The sequence below is a fragment of the Natator depressus genome, chromosome 3 (genome assembly GCF_965152275.1).
Source record: "Natator depressus isolate rNatDep1 chromosome 3, rNatDep2.hap1, whole genome shotgun sequence".
In the NCBI taxonomy this organism is placed as follows: domain Eukaryota; kingdom Metazoa; phylum Chordata; order Testudines; family Cheloniidae; genus Natator; species Natator depressus.
In genome coordinates, this window is record NC_134236.1 from 107,924,742 (window position 1) to 107,939,354 (window position 14,613).

The 14,613-nt window shown below is 38.8% G+C and overlaps 1 long non-coding RNA gene across 1 annotated transcript in view; it reads left to right on the top strand.

Annotated features, from left to right (window-relative positions):
- Positions 1–616: 616 nt before the first annotated feature.
- Positions 617–14,613, top strand: part of LOC141984031 (uncharacterized) — a 99,881-nt gene continuing 85,884 nt past the window's right edge. The window contains exons 1-2 of the long non-coding RNA XR_012638621.1: positions 617–772; positions 11,955–12,097. This is a non-coding gene — a long non-coding RNA (uncharacterized LOC141984031). The remainder of the gene's footprint in view (positions 773–11,954; positions 12,098–14,613) is intronic.

Sequence of the window (14,613 nt, forward strand, 5' to 3'; positions counted from 1 at the left end):
AGTGATGTTCCTGGCACTTTCCAATTATACTGTTACACTTAGGGACCTGACACTTAGGGACCTGACCCTGCAAAACTCCCATTAATTGTTGGAATCGAGTTGCCTGTGTGTAACAATTTGCTTGTGAAGCTAAAAGTTAATATGTTCCTAATATGCACACAAACGTCCCTTTTTATTACTAGCACAGATGCCATTCCTGTTTTTCTATTGAGATATTTGCCAAAATGCTTACACATTACCGGCAGTATTGTCGGACAATTTAGTAATCAAGATTAGTATAATGCCAATTTAAATTTAGTTATCATCTAGGAATGTACTGAGGCTTAGTTTAAAACAGTTAATGATTTTCAAAGGCTATGAACTAATCTCCAACTCATTAAAATGTTGTAAAAAGAGTGAGGATTAACTGAGCTTCATCTGAAGCATTCAGCCATGAATTCTTAATTGCTTTAACTCAGCTAAGACCTGGTTGGTGCCTAATTGACTTTAGAACAGGCCTTTAACAAGATCTAGCAGGCAGTTAAATTTTGGCTGCCTCCATACTATGGATATAAGAAGTTTGCTGTCAGTTAATTGAATCTCCTGCTCAGCAGCAAAGCAGTTGGGTCATGGGCTCTAGGGTACTATACTACACCCAGAGGACAGAGAAGATATGACTGCTCCCTAATACGAGAAACAGCCAAGGTCTTCTTCCTCTCATCCTGCAGAGAGACAACCAGTTCAATTTGCTAATCCTGGGTCCGGAATGTGGTCCTCATCATCTGGTGTCTTGGTAGGTGTAAGTGTGTGTTAATGCTTACATTGATGGTGGTGTTGATGGAAAATTCTTGCTTCTAAGCATTGTTCCAGAACCAGTGTTGAGAAAATGTGTGGGTCCTGGAAGCATTTATACTGGAGTTTGTCAAAAAAGTTGAAATTTTTCTCCACAAGAAATTGAGCAAAAACATTCTCTAAATATTTTGGTTGAAAAAGTTTGGTGTTTCCACAGGAAGTTTTGAACTGAATATTTTCATTTTGAATCACTATTTGAGAATGAAGTGGAAATACTGATGTCATTTTGACTTAATTTCAGGTCTCAGAGTAGCAGCCATGTTAGTCTGTATCCGGAAAAAGAAAAGGAGTACTTGTGGCACCTTAGAGACTAACAAATTTATTTGAGCATAAGCTTTCGTGAGCTACAGCTCACTTCATTGGATGCATTCAGTGGAAAAAAAAATTCCACTGAGTGCATCCGATGAAGTGAGCTGTAGCTCACGAAAGCTTATGCTCAAATAAATTTGTTCATCCCTAAGGTGCCACAAGTACTCTTTTTCTATTTTGACTTAATGTTATTCCATTTAGTTTTGTTTCTTTAGTTTACAAAATACTAAATATTTTAACTTGAAATTAAACAAAATTTGTTTCCCAATGTCATATGGGGAAACTGAATTTTTTGTCAAAATTGGTATTTTCCCTGTGTAACTGTGATTTCAACAAAACCATATTTTTGGTGGGAAAACTTTCCAAGCAAAAAAATAATAAAAAATGACCAGCTCTAATATGTACTGATTTGCCAAAGTCCCGTCCTTATGAAGAAAAGGTCCATCTGACCAACTGTCATATAAATGCTTCATGATCCCACTGAATTTTTCTAAATGCTGGCCCTGGAACAATACTTAGAAGTAAGAATTTTCCATCCTCATCCTCCAACATCCAATCATCCATCACCAACATCCAATGTTTGTCCAGTTAAATCATGAAACTTTAGACCTTAACTTATTGAATTATTTTCCAATTTTGTTGTTGTTGTTGCTTAAGGACAACTATGTAAAGCCTCAATAGGTTCCCAGAATATCTACATTAATATTTGACCCTTGGTTGATTTCCTCTCCTGCCAATTCGGGGACCCTGCTTGAGTCCCATGCAGTTGCTGTTTTACGAGCACAGACCCCCTGCAGGGGGATCGGTCTTTACATGGGTATTCTATGGGGTGGTTGTCAGCTGAAGCAGGTCTGCGATAATGATTTGTTAGGGAGCCGTGGAAAGAGGCTGTCATTATGGAGGCCTCCACACTACGGCTTCCTGTGAATCCCCTGAGATCTGTGGTGTTTACAAACCAGACCTTTGGCCCATTCTTATTTATAAGCATCATTCCAGGACCAATGATACTTAGAAAAAGGTTGAGGGGTTTCTGGAAGCATTTATATGAGAGAAATGACAACTAAAATGTCTAAAACGAAAATAACTTGTTTCATAATAGTATGATTTTTATGGTCTGATCTCTCTTGATCTTACAAAGCTAGAAAAGAAAGCCTAATACAATGGTAACGGGAACATTCCTGGCTTTCTAGTGGTATAATCCTGTTTCATTCACTGATGGGTCACACTTTGCAAATACTGGACCTGGAAATGGGCAAAAGTGTTCAAGCTAATAGTTTATTCACCAAAAAAATGCAGTTTTAGTTAACTCAAAACTATTTTCAAATATTAGTTTTGTTTTAGAATTTTTTTCAGGGGCAACTTCAGAAAAATCTATGTGTGTCCAGCCAACAACACTCATAACTTTTAGCCCTGGGTGAGGACACTTGTCTTGCTCAGTGTAACAGCTTCACCAGGAGAGAATGAGAACAACCCACCCTCGAATAGCCTAGTGTGCGCACCTGAGAGAGGGAAGAGTCAATTTCAATTCCCTCTTCTAGACTGGGGATTTAAACCTGGGTCTCCCATGTCCTACGCAAGTGCCCTAATCACTGGGCTAAAAGCAACATACCCACTCTCAAGTCTCTGAAGTTGACTGGAATGAAACATTTCATACCACCTGAAATGGACTTTCCTGATTTGCTGACAAACTCCAAACATTTTGGGAATGGAACTGAATATTTTTTCTGATCTTTTTTGGTGTATTTGCCAAACTGAAATTCAATTATTCATTCAGCTCTAATAGGATGTTAAATCTGTCAGTGGTCCAAGAATGATTAATTCCATCTTCATCCTCACTTTGCAGAAGTGTCATTAGGGGGAATATCATAGATGGGTCAGCACAACATATCAACACAACATATATGGGTACTCACATGTGATACAGGATCATGCACCTGCCTACATACAGAGTAGACCAGTGCACAAGTCCACTCCCCTGAAGTGATTGTATGATGAAACTATTTCTCAGCTGGTTCTGTTTCTTTACCTAGCAGCATTTGGAAGTTTTGGGTATGACATGGCCTCTCTCTCTCTCTCTCTCTCTCTCTCTGTGTGTATATATACACACACACACACACACCCAGCAGCTTCTAATTTGAGCATTGACTTGTTTCTTCTAAAATTACTGACCTTCTTCATTTGCTGCATTCTGTTCTCTGTGATTTAAGAGAACAGAAATATGATACAATTTGAACCCCTATTGTTACTCTACAGATTAAACCCTGACCCCATTAAAATCAATGGTAAAACTCCTATTGACTTCAAGAGAGTCAGGAATTCATCCTGCATTTTAAAAAAAAACATCCCACTGAAAATGAAGCCTGATTTCTTGCTCACTAATTGACTGGTGAATATTCCCTTAGGGGTATTACAGCATTCTCTTTAGCCCAACTTCCATTTCACTTGTCAGGCTGCAACAGGTACTAAGCTGTCAATGAAAAAGAAATGGAAACATTATCTACTGCTTTGTCTTGTCATCTTTCTTTCTTCTTCTTTTCCTTGATTGCTAGTACTTTCATAACAATCCTCAAGTGCAAGGGACATGAAACATTTCTGATTTTTGTGCCTTGGACAGACTTTTACATCTCTAAAGGATAAAGTTCTGCTTCAGAACACTTCCCCAGTCATGTCCCAACCCAGGCAAGACATTTGTCCCCTCCACCTTGGCCCTCTCTCCTAGCCACTCACCCCCCCACACTCAAATCAACTACCTTACTACTGCTTGGCATAAACTTGTTTTGCTTTGGGGGAAGTTCACTCCTAAGGAAATATGTGCCTACCAATGAAGATGTACCAGAATGGGCCAAATTCTTTCCTGCTTTGATGTCACCAAAGTCAAAGGAGTTTCATCAAGAGTAAATTTGGCTTACTGTATATACGGTTAATAAAGAACAATGTAATTTACATAACTGAAAAGGTATAGGAAGTGGCCAAATGCTAGTCTGTAATAAGATGTTTGCTTATCTAAAAGTGTTCTGCAATTTCAGTTGGATACACTGTGCTGCAAGTCCTGACTAAAGTGTTGTGAAATATTGCTGTGTGCTGTTAAATAGGTGCTGTGTTTCACCCAGAGTTTGCTATCAGGTAAATTGGTCTTTTTTACCAGATATGATGTTGGATCATACAATGCTTTTGTAGACGCCAATTATCTAGTTCAACTGTGTGTTATCAGATACCTGTTCCTTGCACCCATAGTTAAGACTTCAAACACAACTTTTTGGAGGACATTTTGACTATTCCAAGAATTAGTTAGGGGACAAAGGGCAATATAAGAGAAAGAAAAAAGAATGAAAGAAATGGGAGGAATCAACGCCCATTAGTTGATCTTCACCTCTGGTTGCCAGTCCAATTCCTTTGTGCGTCACTCCTCTCCCCTTCTTCGCTATCTTTGTGGGCTGCAGCGGTCAGGTACTGAGAGGATGGGCAAGGCCAGCTAACTCTTTGGATTCACTAATGCCCAGCTTTCCTTCAGCAACAGTGCCAGGCAATTAATGATTGTAGTATTCTCTAGTTCATAAAATACTCCAGAAGTATGAGCTCATGTACATTCTTTCAGCTCAAGTTTATCAAAGAAAATCAACCTGGTGTCACAGATCCACGGCTATGAGACAATTTTATACCATCTCTGTGTTGCAAGTCTGATGTTTTTTGTCAGGAGGAAAAATAGGAAGGGTGTCCCAGATACCGGGAAAAATTCTGATGTCAAAGCCAAAAAGAAAAAAAGATAGAAGTAAAACTCAACTTTACTAAAATAAGACCAGTTGGCACAATGACCTGATCCTATGTTCCTTGTACAAGCAAAATTCCCATTTGAAATCAATGGGTGCGTAGGGACTGAAGAACTGGGTCTCAAGTTAACATGTCAATTTCCATAGTAGCTATAAAGGACTATGGGTAAAATATTCAAAAGAACCTTTTTCTTTGTAAACAAATGCTTCCGTGAAAACTCTTTGTTGTCCCTAAGCCACGATTTTAGTTTCAAACCTATCCTCTGGAAATGAAAGTCATTTTGCTTAAAAACATAAGTACAGCTGTCTGTGCAGGACTAAAACTAAGCTGAATTTTTAAAAGAGTCTGCTTGCTGTACAATTATGTTGCCAGAATTCAATTTTTATTTTTAAATTTTTGTTGATAGATAACATCCATGTTTCTTTTTAAGCATTCTTTTCTATTTTCATCAATTGAAATTTTTGCAAGTGCAGGAAATTATGGGGTTCATACAATGGGGACATCAGACAATAATTATTTAATGACAGTAGAAAGTAAGATTCAAAAAGTTAACACTTCATAACCATTAAAACACAAATTGTCAACATCATATGTCAAAATATACAAAGTAAATACCCTTATTCAAACTCTAATAAGTTCTCAAACAGCATTTTTCTTACTTTCCCTATCTGGAAATTTTGATTAACATCGATGGAAATATTTTGTCATTGATCTGTGTGTATACGGTGAAATCAACATTTATCAATATTTATTGATTAAAAATCGAATAATTCATTCAAAATTGTTACTGCTAGTGTTTCACTCAAGACACCCAAGTCATGTATAGTGGAGTGAAGTACTATAGTCAGACTGACGATGTGTATTGAAAATATACCAGTTCTCTATATAAAGCCTAACTTTAGCCATTAAGATCATAGTAAATTTAAATGAATGGGCTGCTGTCAAATAAGTTCAGCTCCAACTGTTCTTTTTTTTTTTTTTCCCACAGAACAAATTAGCAAAGAAAACTAATATGCTAGAGAGAGATTTTGAATAAAAAAATTTCATTAACATGCTCTTTTCAGTTCCATTGAAATTATTTTTGTATTCAACCATCCCCCTGCAGTGTTGAAAATCCAAACACAGCAGCATTGTTCTAGTGCATAAGCTCTTGAAAGAAAAACTTGCCACTCTAGTCTTACTGTTCAAGTAGTGCATACATTTTTTTCCAGACCACATCAATGGATCAAAGTTCAAGTTTAAAAAACCTTTCAGTTTTATGTATCAGATGTGTAACTGTTAACATCAGTAAAGGTTGTTTTTTATATGATAGATTGGTTACATTTTCCTCTGAAACATCTGGTATTAGCCACAATCAGAGAAAGGATATTGGACTAGATTGGACCATTGCTCTATTTTGGTATGGCTGTGATGATTTTTTTTTATATTTGATACATTGATTAAATAATATTTGATATATTGGTGTGTTTTTATAAAATTGCTATATTTTAATGACCTTTTAAATGTAAATGAACTAAAAACAAATCCATACTCTCTTTTTCTTGCATGATAGTATATTGTATAAGGCTGTGATAATACTAGTTATATAGTTAAGGCTGTGATAACACTAGTCAAAGTGGGCACTTTGACTAGTGTTCCAAATCCGATAAGTCAGGTTTCATATTTGCATCAGTAAAATGCTTGTGAGCTGGTTGTGCCACCAATCCAAGCTGTTTTACAATCCTAGATTTACTATACCTGCTCCTTGAGTACTGATGTGTGAAAGCAGTTATGACATCTGTTTCTCAGGTGCGGGGATACGGGGCCACAAAAGAGAGTCGGGGATTAATGAGGCTTTTAAAATTTTGTTACATTCCTAACAACGAAAATTTTGCTCTTCTACACCCCTACCTTTCAAGTTCAAATATTCTTCGTCAATTTTGTGAAACACACACACAAGTGATATGGGCATATTATCATCGATACACTGACTATAAAAATAAAATATACAAGAGACTCATGAATATTTATTTTAGTTCAAATAAGGGGCTACTAATCTGAAAAGTCTGAGAAACAGTGGAATAGAATGTAATGTTACATATATACACACCAACTCATCTCAGACAATCGACCTAATGTAGCGCTTGTGTAACTTTGACTTCAGTGGAGTATCACTAGGGAAGGCCTTGCCCCACTCTTCAATATCTAGGACTTTATTTTTAAAAAGTAGGATCCAGAATATCAGGTCTTTCCAACCTATGCTTGATTCAGAACTCAAAGGGATGAGAGGGCAGGCTGGCAAGCTCCCCTGAGTCCTGGGGCTGTTAAGGATCAGTTTGGCCCCCTGTTAAAAGTTAGAGCAGCTTTAGAGTTATTCTAATTTATGCCCAGCTGCAATGGGCCCCAAAGTGCTATTTCAGTAGCTATGGACGGACTGAGTTCAAGGGTGCCCTGGCAATGCCCACTTGCTTGTTGAGAGGTTGGCTTAGAGTTGTTAACACCAGCATTAGGCTCCCTGGGGGCTCTCAGGATGCCAGTTAAGACTGTTTTAATCTATTTGCTGGAGAGGCCCCAAGGGCCTGTATCAGGACCAGGATCTGGCCCTGTTTCCATAACATTGCAAATTTACACAATGTTTTTACAAACATAAATTTACTCTAAAGAATTTAAAATCAAAGATCTTATTTAATTGTGAACATGCTGTTCTGATATACACGCCAGCTTCCTGCCTGTGAACAGTACCCTGGCAGGAATACTGCTGTTTAATTGGATGTTTTTGAACTTATTTTCACATTCTTTATTAACCTGACTTTTAATTTCTGGCTGCTGAAAGTAATCTTTCTCACATTTTAGTTCCACCAGAATAATGCATTTCTTAAGAACATCTGTTAGCAGCATTTGAACAGGGAGTCCCTGGAGCACACATTAACCTGACTTGAGCTGAATATCCAATGTGTGAGATGAAATACAAATTGAAATAATAATTATGCACAATATTAATCATGCCAGTGGGACCTCTTGTATTCCAGTACCCTTGACAACACATGGCAGCTTGTGGTTTTTTTTAATTGCCACTACAGCTTGTGAAGTAGCTGCTGTGGCTATGTTCACATATGTATTAGAGTAATGGAATCAGGCTTAAGCCATTCCAATAAGATCAATATTTGTGGTTTTTTATCATTTGTGGTTTTTTTATCATTTGTATTACTTTTGTTTGATTGTCTATTTGCCGGACTATAGAGCATTACATTGACAGTCCCCAGAAAAATCATGGAGCAGGTCCTCAAAGAATCAATCCTGAAGCACTTACATGAGAGGAAAGTGATCAGGAACAGTCAGCATGGATTCACCAAGGGAAGGTCATGCCTGACTAATCTAATCACCTTCTATGATGAGATTACTGGTTCTGTGGATGAAGGGAAAGCAGTGGATGTATTGTTTCTTGACTTTAGCAAAGCTTTTGACATGGTCTCCCACAGTATTCTTGTCAGCAAGTTAAAGAAGTATGGGCTGGATGAATGCACTATAAGGTGGGTAGAAAGTTGGCTAGATTGTCGGGCTCAACGGGTAGTGGTCAATGGCTCCATGTCTAGTTGGCAGCCGGTGTCAAGTGGAGTGCCCCAGGGGACGGTCCTGGGGACGGTTTTGTTCAATATCTTCATAAATGATCTGGAGGATGGTGTGGATTGCACCCTCAGCAAATTTGCGGATGATACTAAACTGGGAGGAGTGGTAGATATGCTGGAGGGCAGGGATAGGATACAGAGGGACCTAGACAAATTGGAGGATTGGGCCAAAAGAAATCTGATGAGGTTCAATAAGGATAAGTGCAGGGTCCTGCACTTAGGACGGAAGAACCCAATGCACCGCTACAGACTAGGGACCGAATGGCTAGGCAGCAGTTCTGCGGAAAAGGACCTAGGGGTGACAGTGGACGAGAAGCTGGATATGAGTCAGCAGTGTGCCCTTGTTGCCAAGAAGGCCAATGGTATTTTAGGATGTATAAGTAGTGGCACAGCGAGCAGATCGAGGGACGTGATCGTTCCCCTCTATTCGACATTGGTGAGGCCTCATCTGGAATACTGTGTCCAGTTTTGGGCCCCACACTACAAGAAGGATGTGGAGAAATTGGAGAGAGTCCAGCAAAGGGCAACAAAAATGATTAGGGGTCTGGAACACATGACTTATGAGGAGAGGCTGAGGGAACTGGGATTGTTTAGTCTGCAGAAGAGAAGAATGAGGGGGGATTTGATAGCTACTTTCAACTACCTGAGAGGTGGTTCCAGAGAGGATGGTTCTAGACTATTCTCAGTGGTAGAAGAGGACAGGACAAGGAGTAATGGTCTCAAGTTGCAGTGGGGGAGGTTTAGGTTGGATATTAGGAAAAACTTTTTCACCAAGAGGGTGGTGAAACACTGGAATGTGTTACCTAGGGAGGTGGTAGAATCTCCTTCCTTAGAAGTTTTTAAGGTCAGGCTTGACAAAGCCCTGGCTGGGATGATTTAATTGGGGATTGGTCCTGCTTTGAGCAGGGGGTTGGACTAGATGACCTCCTGAGGTCCCTTCCAACCCTGATATTCTATGATTCTATGATTCTATGACACTTTAACTACCACCAGTAACAAGAAGCCTGTTTGGGCCCTAGAATTTTAAGGGCATAGAGATGTATTAAATATTTGTAATAGAAAGTAAAGCTTTACATGAAATTCAGACAACACTTCTTCCCATTTTTGTGAAGGAAAACCATTCTCACAGACTACACTATTCCGCTACCTAACAGGAAGCAAGGAGCCAAAAGAATCTTTTGAGTCACATACGGTATTTAAAGCGCAAGACCAGCCTTTACCATGTTTTCTTAACGTCTCATGAAAACATGCGGTAAAATCCTGCCCATATGAAATTCAGTGAGAGTTTTATTATTGACTTTAGTGGAGCTGGAGTTTCTTCTCCTTTCCTCTTTCCAAGGCAAGAAGATGATCGGAGAAAATGAGAAGAAATGAGAACAGATGCTCAGGCTTAATAGAGAACAAGAGTGCTCCAAACATCCAGCTTCAGGTGTCAGTTCTCTGAGAACTAAAAGCCCGCTAGGTATGTAGTTCCCTCCCCTGCCAAGAATTTCTTTTTAATCCATTGTATGTAGAGCTGGTCAAAAAAAATTCATCAATTCTTTTTTATCTGGTTCAATAAAAAACAGCTTTTTGACATGGAAATTTTCTCACAAAGTTCTATTTTGGTAAAAAAAAATCCGGTTTTCATCAAAAGAAAAACATCAAAAATTGTTTTTGCTTTTGAAAATGGACAATCTCCCCAAAATTCCATTAAAATTTTCAACAAAATCTTTTTTTTGTTGTTTTCTTCAAAGTTTTTCACCAAGAATGTATTTTTGACCACTCTGCTCATGTGTAACCATTTGCTAGACAGCATTAGAATGCTTTATACTGCACAATATGTTCAAGCCTTGGTGCAGTAGCTCTGACGTCTTTCCTCCACACCTTCACTCAAGGCCTTTGCACTGGCCTTCTACAGGCCAGCATGGAAAGCTAGTATGGGGGTCGTGTACGGGGAGACTTTGGCAAACCAGTAAAGTGCCTGAACCCACTATGGCTTATTGCTAAAAGCAGCCAAGTCAGCAGGCTGTAAATTGGCCATTCAGCAGTTTCAGTTTAACCAAGGCAGGAGGGGAGGGGGTTTTTTGGGTGCCACAGAGAAGGCAGGTTGACCCCGCGTCCTTCCTGATAAGAATTGTGTTGAAGTTGCCGGTAGATGTATTTTAGAAGAGCAAGATGTGCCCCAGGAATGTCTATTAGGGTCTCAAGGCTGCAAACTCTGGAAAAACCCACACCTGGTTAATCAATAATCAAAAGAAAGCCTCTTGCTTGCCCATTGGAACTGCTTGCTTAACAAGTTTTCTTTAAGGGACATGTCATTCTATTACTAATGTATAAATAAGGGGGGAGGAAGTTTGAGGTAGTGGGACTCTTCAGGACTGAACTCTCCCTCTGGATGCATCTTGTGTTCCCCACCGGTAGATGGGCTGCCGCTGTGCCACTTGAGAGCCACACTCGGCTTTGGCAATTATCAAGGGTTGCGGGTGTTTTACTAACCTGTTGTGGATGTGTGTATAAGTGCTTGAGACTAAGTAAAGTTTAGCTTTAAGTGCAAGCATTCTTGTGTTGTCTTGTTTGTGCCAGCCATCTATCGGTTGGATGGCCATGTCTCCCCTGATTTATTTCCTGACGCCACCTCGCACAGAATAAAAGTTACCAAGAGCTTTGGGTTGAAAGAACCCTGGATAACAGTGGGGTTGAGCCAGGAATGGAATCATGAGATTCATTTTCATGGATCCAGTGGCCCAATATCTCATACAGTCAGTCTGAAGTGTCGGGGTGGGGGGTGGGGAATGTATTGCACATATATATGCAGAATAACCCAGTTCTAATTTCAGAATCACTACACTTTCATGCCATGAAGTCATTCCCAAAGGAGTAGCCTGAAAATGTATGGGGGAAGGAGGGGAAGCAGGCAGAATTTTGAAAAGGACAGAGCTATACCTTCTAACTGCCAGAATCTCAATGTTATCATAATCGTGAGCCCAGTCCTGTTTGCAATGAAGGCAATGAGAGTTTTGCTGCAGACATCAATGAGAGCACGAGCATGTTTTCACCTTTTCATCCCTTATTTTGCATCTGGCTTGTTTATCTTTTGAAAAGAAGCAATTTTCTTTAAAGGACAAGCATTCTGCCACTGCTGAATTTGAACAGCATTTTTAATGACAGCATTTTCCTTGGCAATCTTCCTGTTATGTTAAAGGACACTTGGTTGAAATAATCATTAATACTTTATTATCAATAATAAACATGCTGAATCCCAACTGGCTCAAAGTAAAAGTTAACTTTTGAGATGAAATAATTACAGAATATTTTGAATTAGAGAAATATTGAGTGATGTGAGTGTCTGAGAGTTAAGCTAGAAAGACCATATTTAATGGAGGAGTTAAGACTACAGTGGCACTGAAATATTGATTAAGCAATTGACAATTTTTACTGGTTCTTTTTTATTCTTCCTAGGTTTGGTATCTGTGAGAGTCCTCATGGGACTTTGGATACCTTGTCCGACTCAGACGATACCCTCTCTCCTTCCCACACACAACTTTCCAAAAGAAATCTTCCTCTCATAGAGGAATCCACATGAGATACTTCAGGAAGACCGGGTAAGCTGTGGTAAAGTTAGAGCTGGGAGTTAACTTCATGTGTGCAGTAGTAGCTTTGGTTCTGTCTTCTCACTCTATAATTTGGGGTTGAAATTGCTATTAGTTTGTAAGGCACTTTCATAGTTGGGTTTATTTCCATTGTGGACAAGAAGAACAAGTTGCAGTGAACCGACTGCGCCAGTTTGCACAGCCAGAGCAGAATTTTGCCTGAAGCTATAACAAGTCCAGCTGTGAGACTGTCACATCTGATAGGCTACACAGAGTTGAACTAGGTCAGTATTTAGATGAGACTTTTAAAGAAAAAGTGTGAGCAGCAGGGAGAGATGTTGAGAATTTTGTAGGTGGTAAGTAATCAATTACACTGGATAGGTAGGGAGTTTGTTGGGTGTCCTGCCTCTGGCACTGGCCAACTACTTTAGAGGAAAGACAAAAAAAATAAAACAACAAATCAAGATGTGCCTAACTAGTTGTGCTCAGCTGTACAAAGGACAAATTCCTTCTACATACACTCTTATTATTATCACTTTATGCCACGAAACATAAGATTTGATTATCCCTTTTGCTGAATCTCTTCCTGAAACAATCTTTAATTTATTTACAGATCTTTTAATTTAAGAAATGTGCCCTATTACTAAAAATCCTTGGGACATAAGTTAAATAAAAATAACTTCTTAAAAGAATTTGTGGTTTAAAAAATGTACTCAATAATTTCACAGTTTTTGCAGAGGCTTCCAAAATACAATCAAATTTGGACTTTCCACAGCAAGCCACTTTGGAAAATTGATATTCCAACAAGAGTTTAAAAAAATTCAGTTGATTATATCTCACAGATACCTTGTCCAATTCAGATGATACCCTCCCTCCTTCCTACACACAACTTTCCAAAAAAAATCTTCCTCTGATAGAGGAATCCTCCACATGAGATACTTCAGGAAGACTGGGCAAGCTGTGGTGAAGTTAGAGCTGGGAGTTAAATTCATGTGTGCAGTAGCAGAAAAATCCCAGTCACATCCTTATGTTGCAGAGATGACCACATTTCCAAAATGCCAGTGAAGTTCAGAATTCTTCCAGAATGGTAACTGAAATGAAAACTGCTCTCACTTTAATGTTCAGCGTGTGCAAGCCAGTGCCTTCCAAAGGTCTTAACGGATTGTAGTATTTGGGAATTTGTTTTTGCTCTTATTAAATGATACCTATAATAAATAGGGGAAAGTGAGGAAAAGCAATCACCATAACAAAAAATACTCTGCTCTGAAGACTGTTAGAAAGCATCATTATTGGTGAAAATCTATTCTGAGGTTCAAGAATTTTGATTTCATCAAATCTCATCTAGATGCTGCTCAATGCAGTGTTATCATTATCATTTAGATCACTGCAGAGACTGCCAAAGCTCTTTGAACCAATTCCTGGTCCTTAGTTGTGAAAGTAATAATCGTACTTGACAGTCTAAGTAGGCATAGAATGTCTTTTATTTTTACACTTCAGAAAAAAAGGATTTAAACCCACCCCTCCCCCAAAGCCTGTAGCACTGAAGAATAAAGAACAACCAACCCTAAAAATGACATACACAATGTGTTATATATGAAGGACATCTACCAGCAGTGCTGCATTTCATTCTCCGGGAATGATGCAATAAGACTTTCTTTTCTTTTCTTTTCTTTTCTTTTCTTTTCTTTTCTTTCAAGAGATGATCTGATACAAGTCAAACTGCAGCAATTACTGTGAATGCTAGACTCCAGCAGATGGCAATGGCACACAGAATTACAGTTGCTTCCAGAGATGTGTCTGGGAATAATGCTTACCTGCTAGATGTGAAAAGCTATTAGAGAACAAATAGTTAGCCAGTATGTTTCATCTTCTAAAAAGCAATCAAGGATAAAGTGGAAAAGAGAGACTTAAATGTACTTAGTATGTAAATTTTCTCTCCAGAGAATGAAAAATTTCAAGGATTTGCAAGAGAGAAAACAGACTTGTTGAATCTCCTATAAGCAACAATGCTTAAACTTCAGAGATTCACAAGTCAGCACTGAAACAGTCTCCTAGACATGAAAACTAAATTTTTAAAAGGGTCTCAAGCTAGCTTTTAATTTTACATTTGCATTTCTCCACCCGCAATTACCTGGAGGTATAGTTAATTTGGGTGCAAATGACTGTATTGAAGTACCTAACTACCTGATCTGTGCATGCAAAGGCCATTTCTTGTACCTTTCTGTCAAGTACAATGCACATTTATTGTGCTATGTAACTAATAAGAATGATAAATGTTATCATTTGTGTCTGCAATTAATTACTCTCATAACTTTGTGCCAGCAATTAGTAATGGATGCATACATTTAGGGGCCATTAAGAATCTGGAAGATGTTGAGACGGGTGCAGGGGGATGGGGGAAGTAGGGTAGAAGTCTGCATTCAGTTCCTTGCTTTAATCAACTGTTTTTATGCTCAAAAAGAAAAGGAGGACTTGTGGCACCTTAGAGACTAACAGATTTATTTGAGCATAAGCTTTCGTGAGCTACA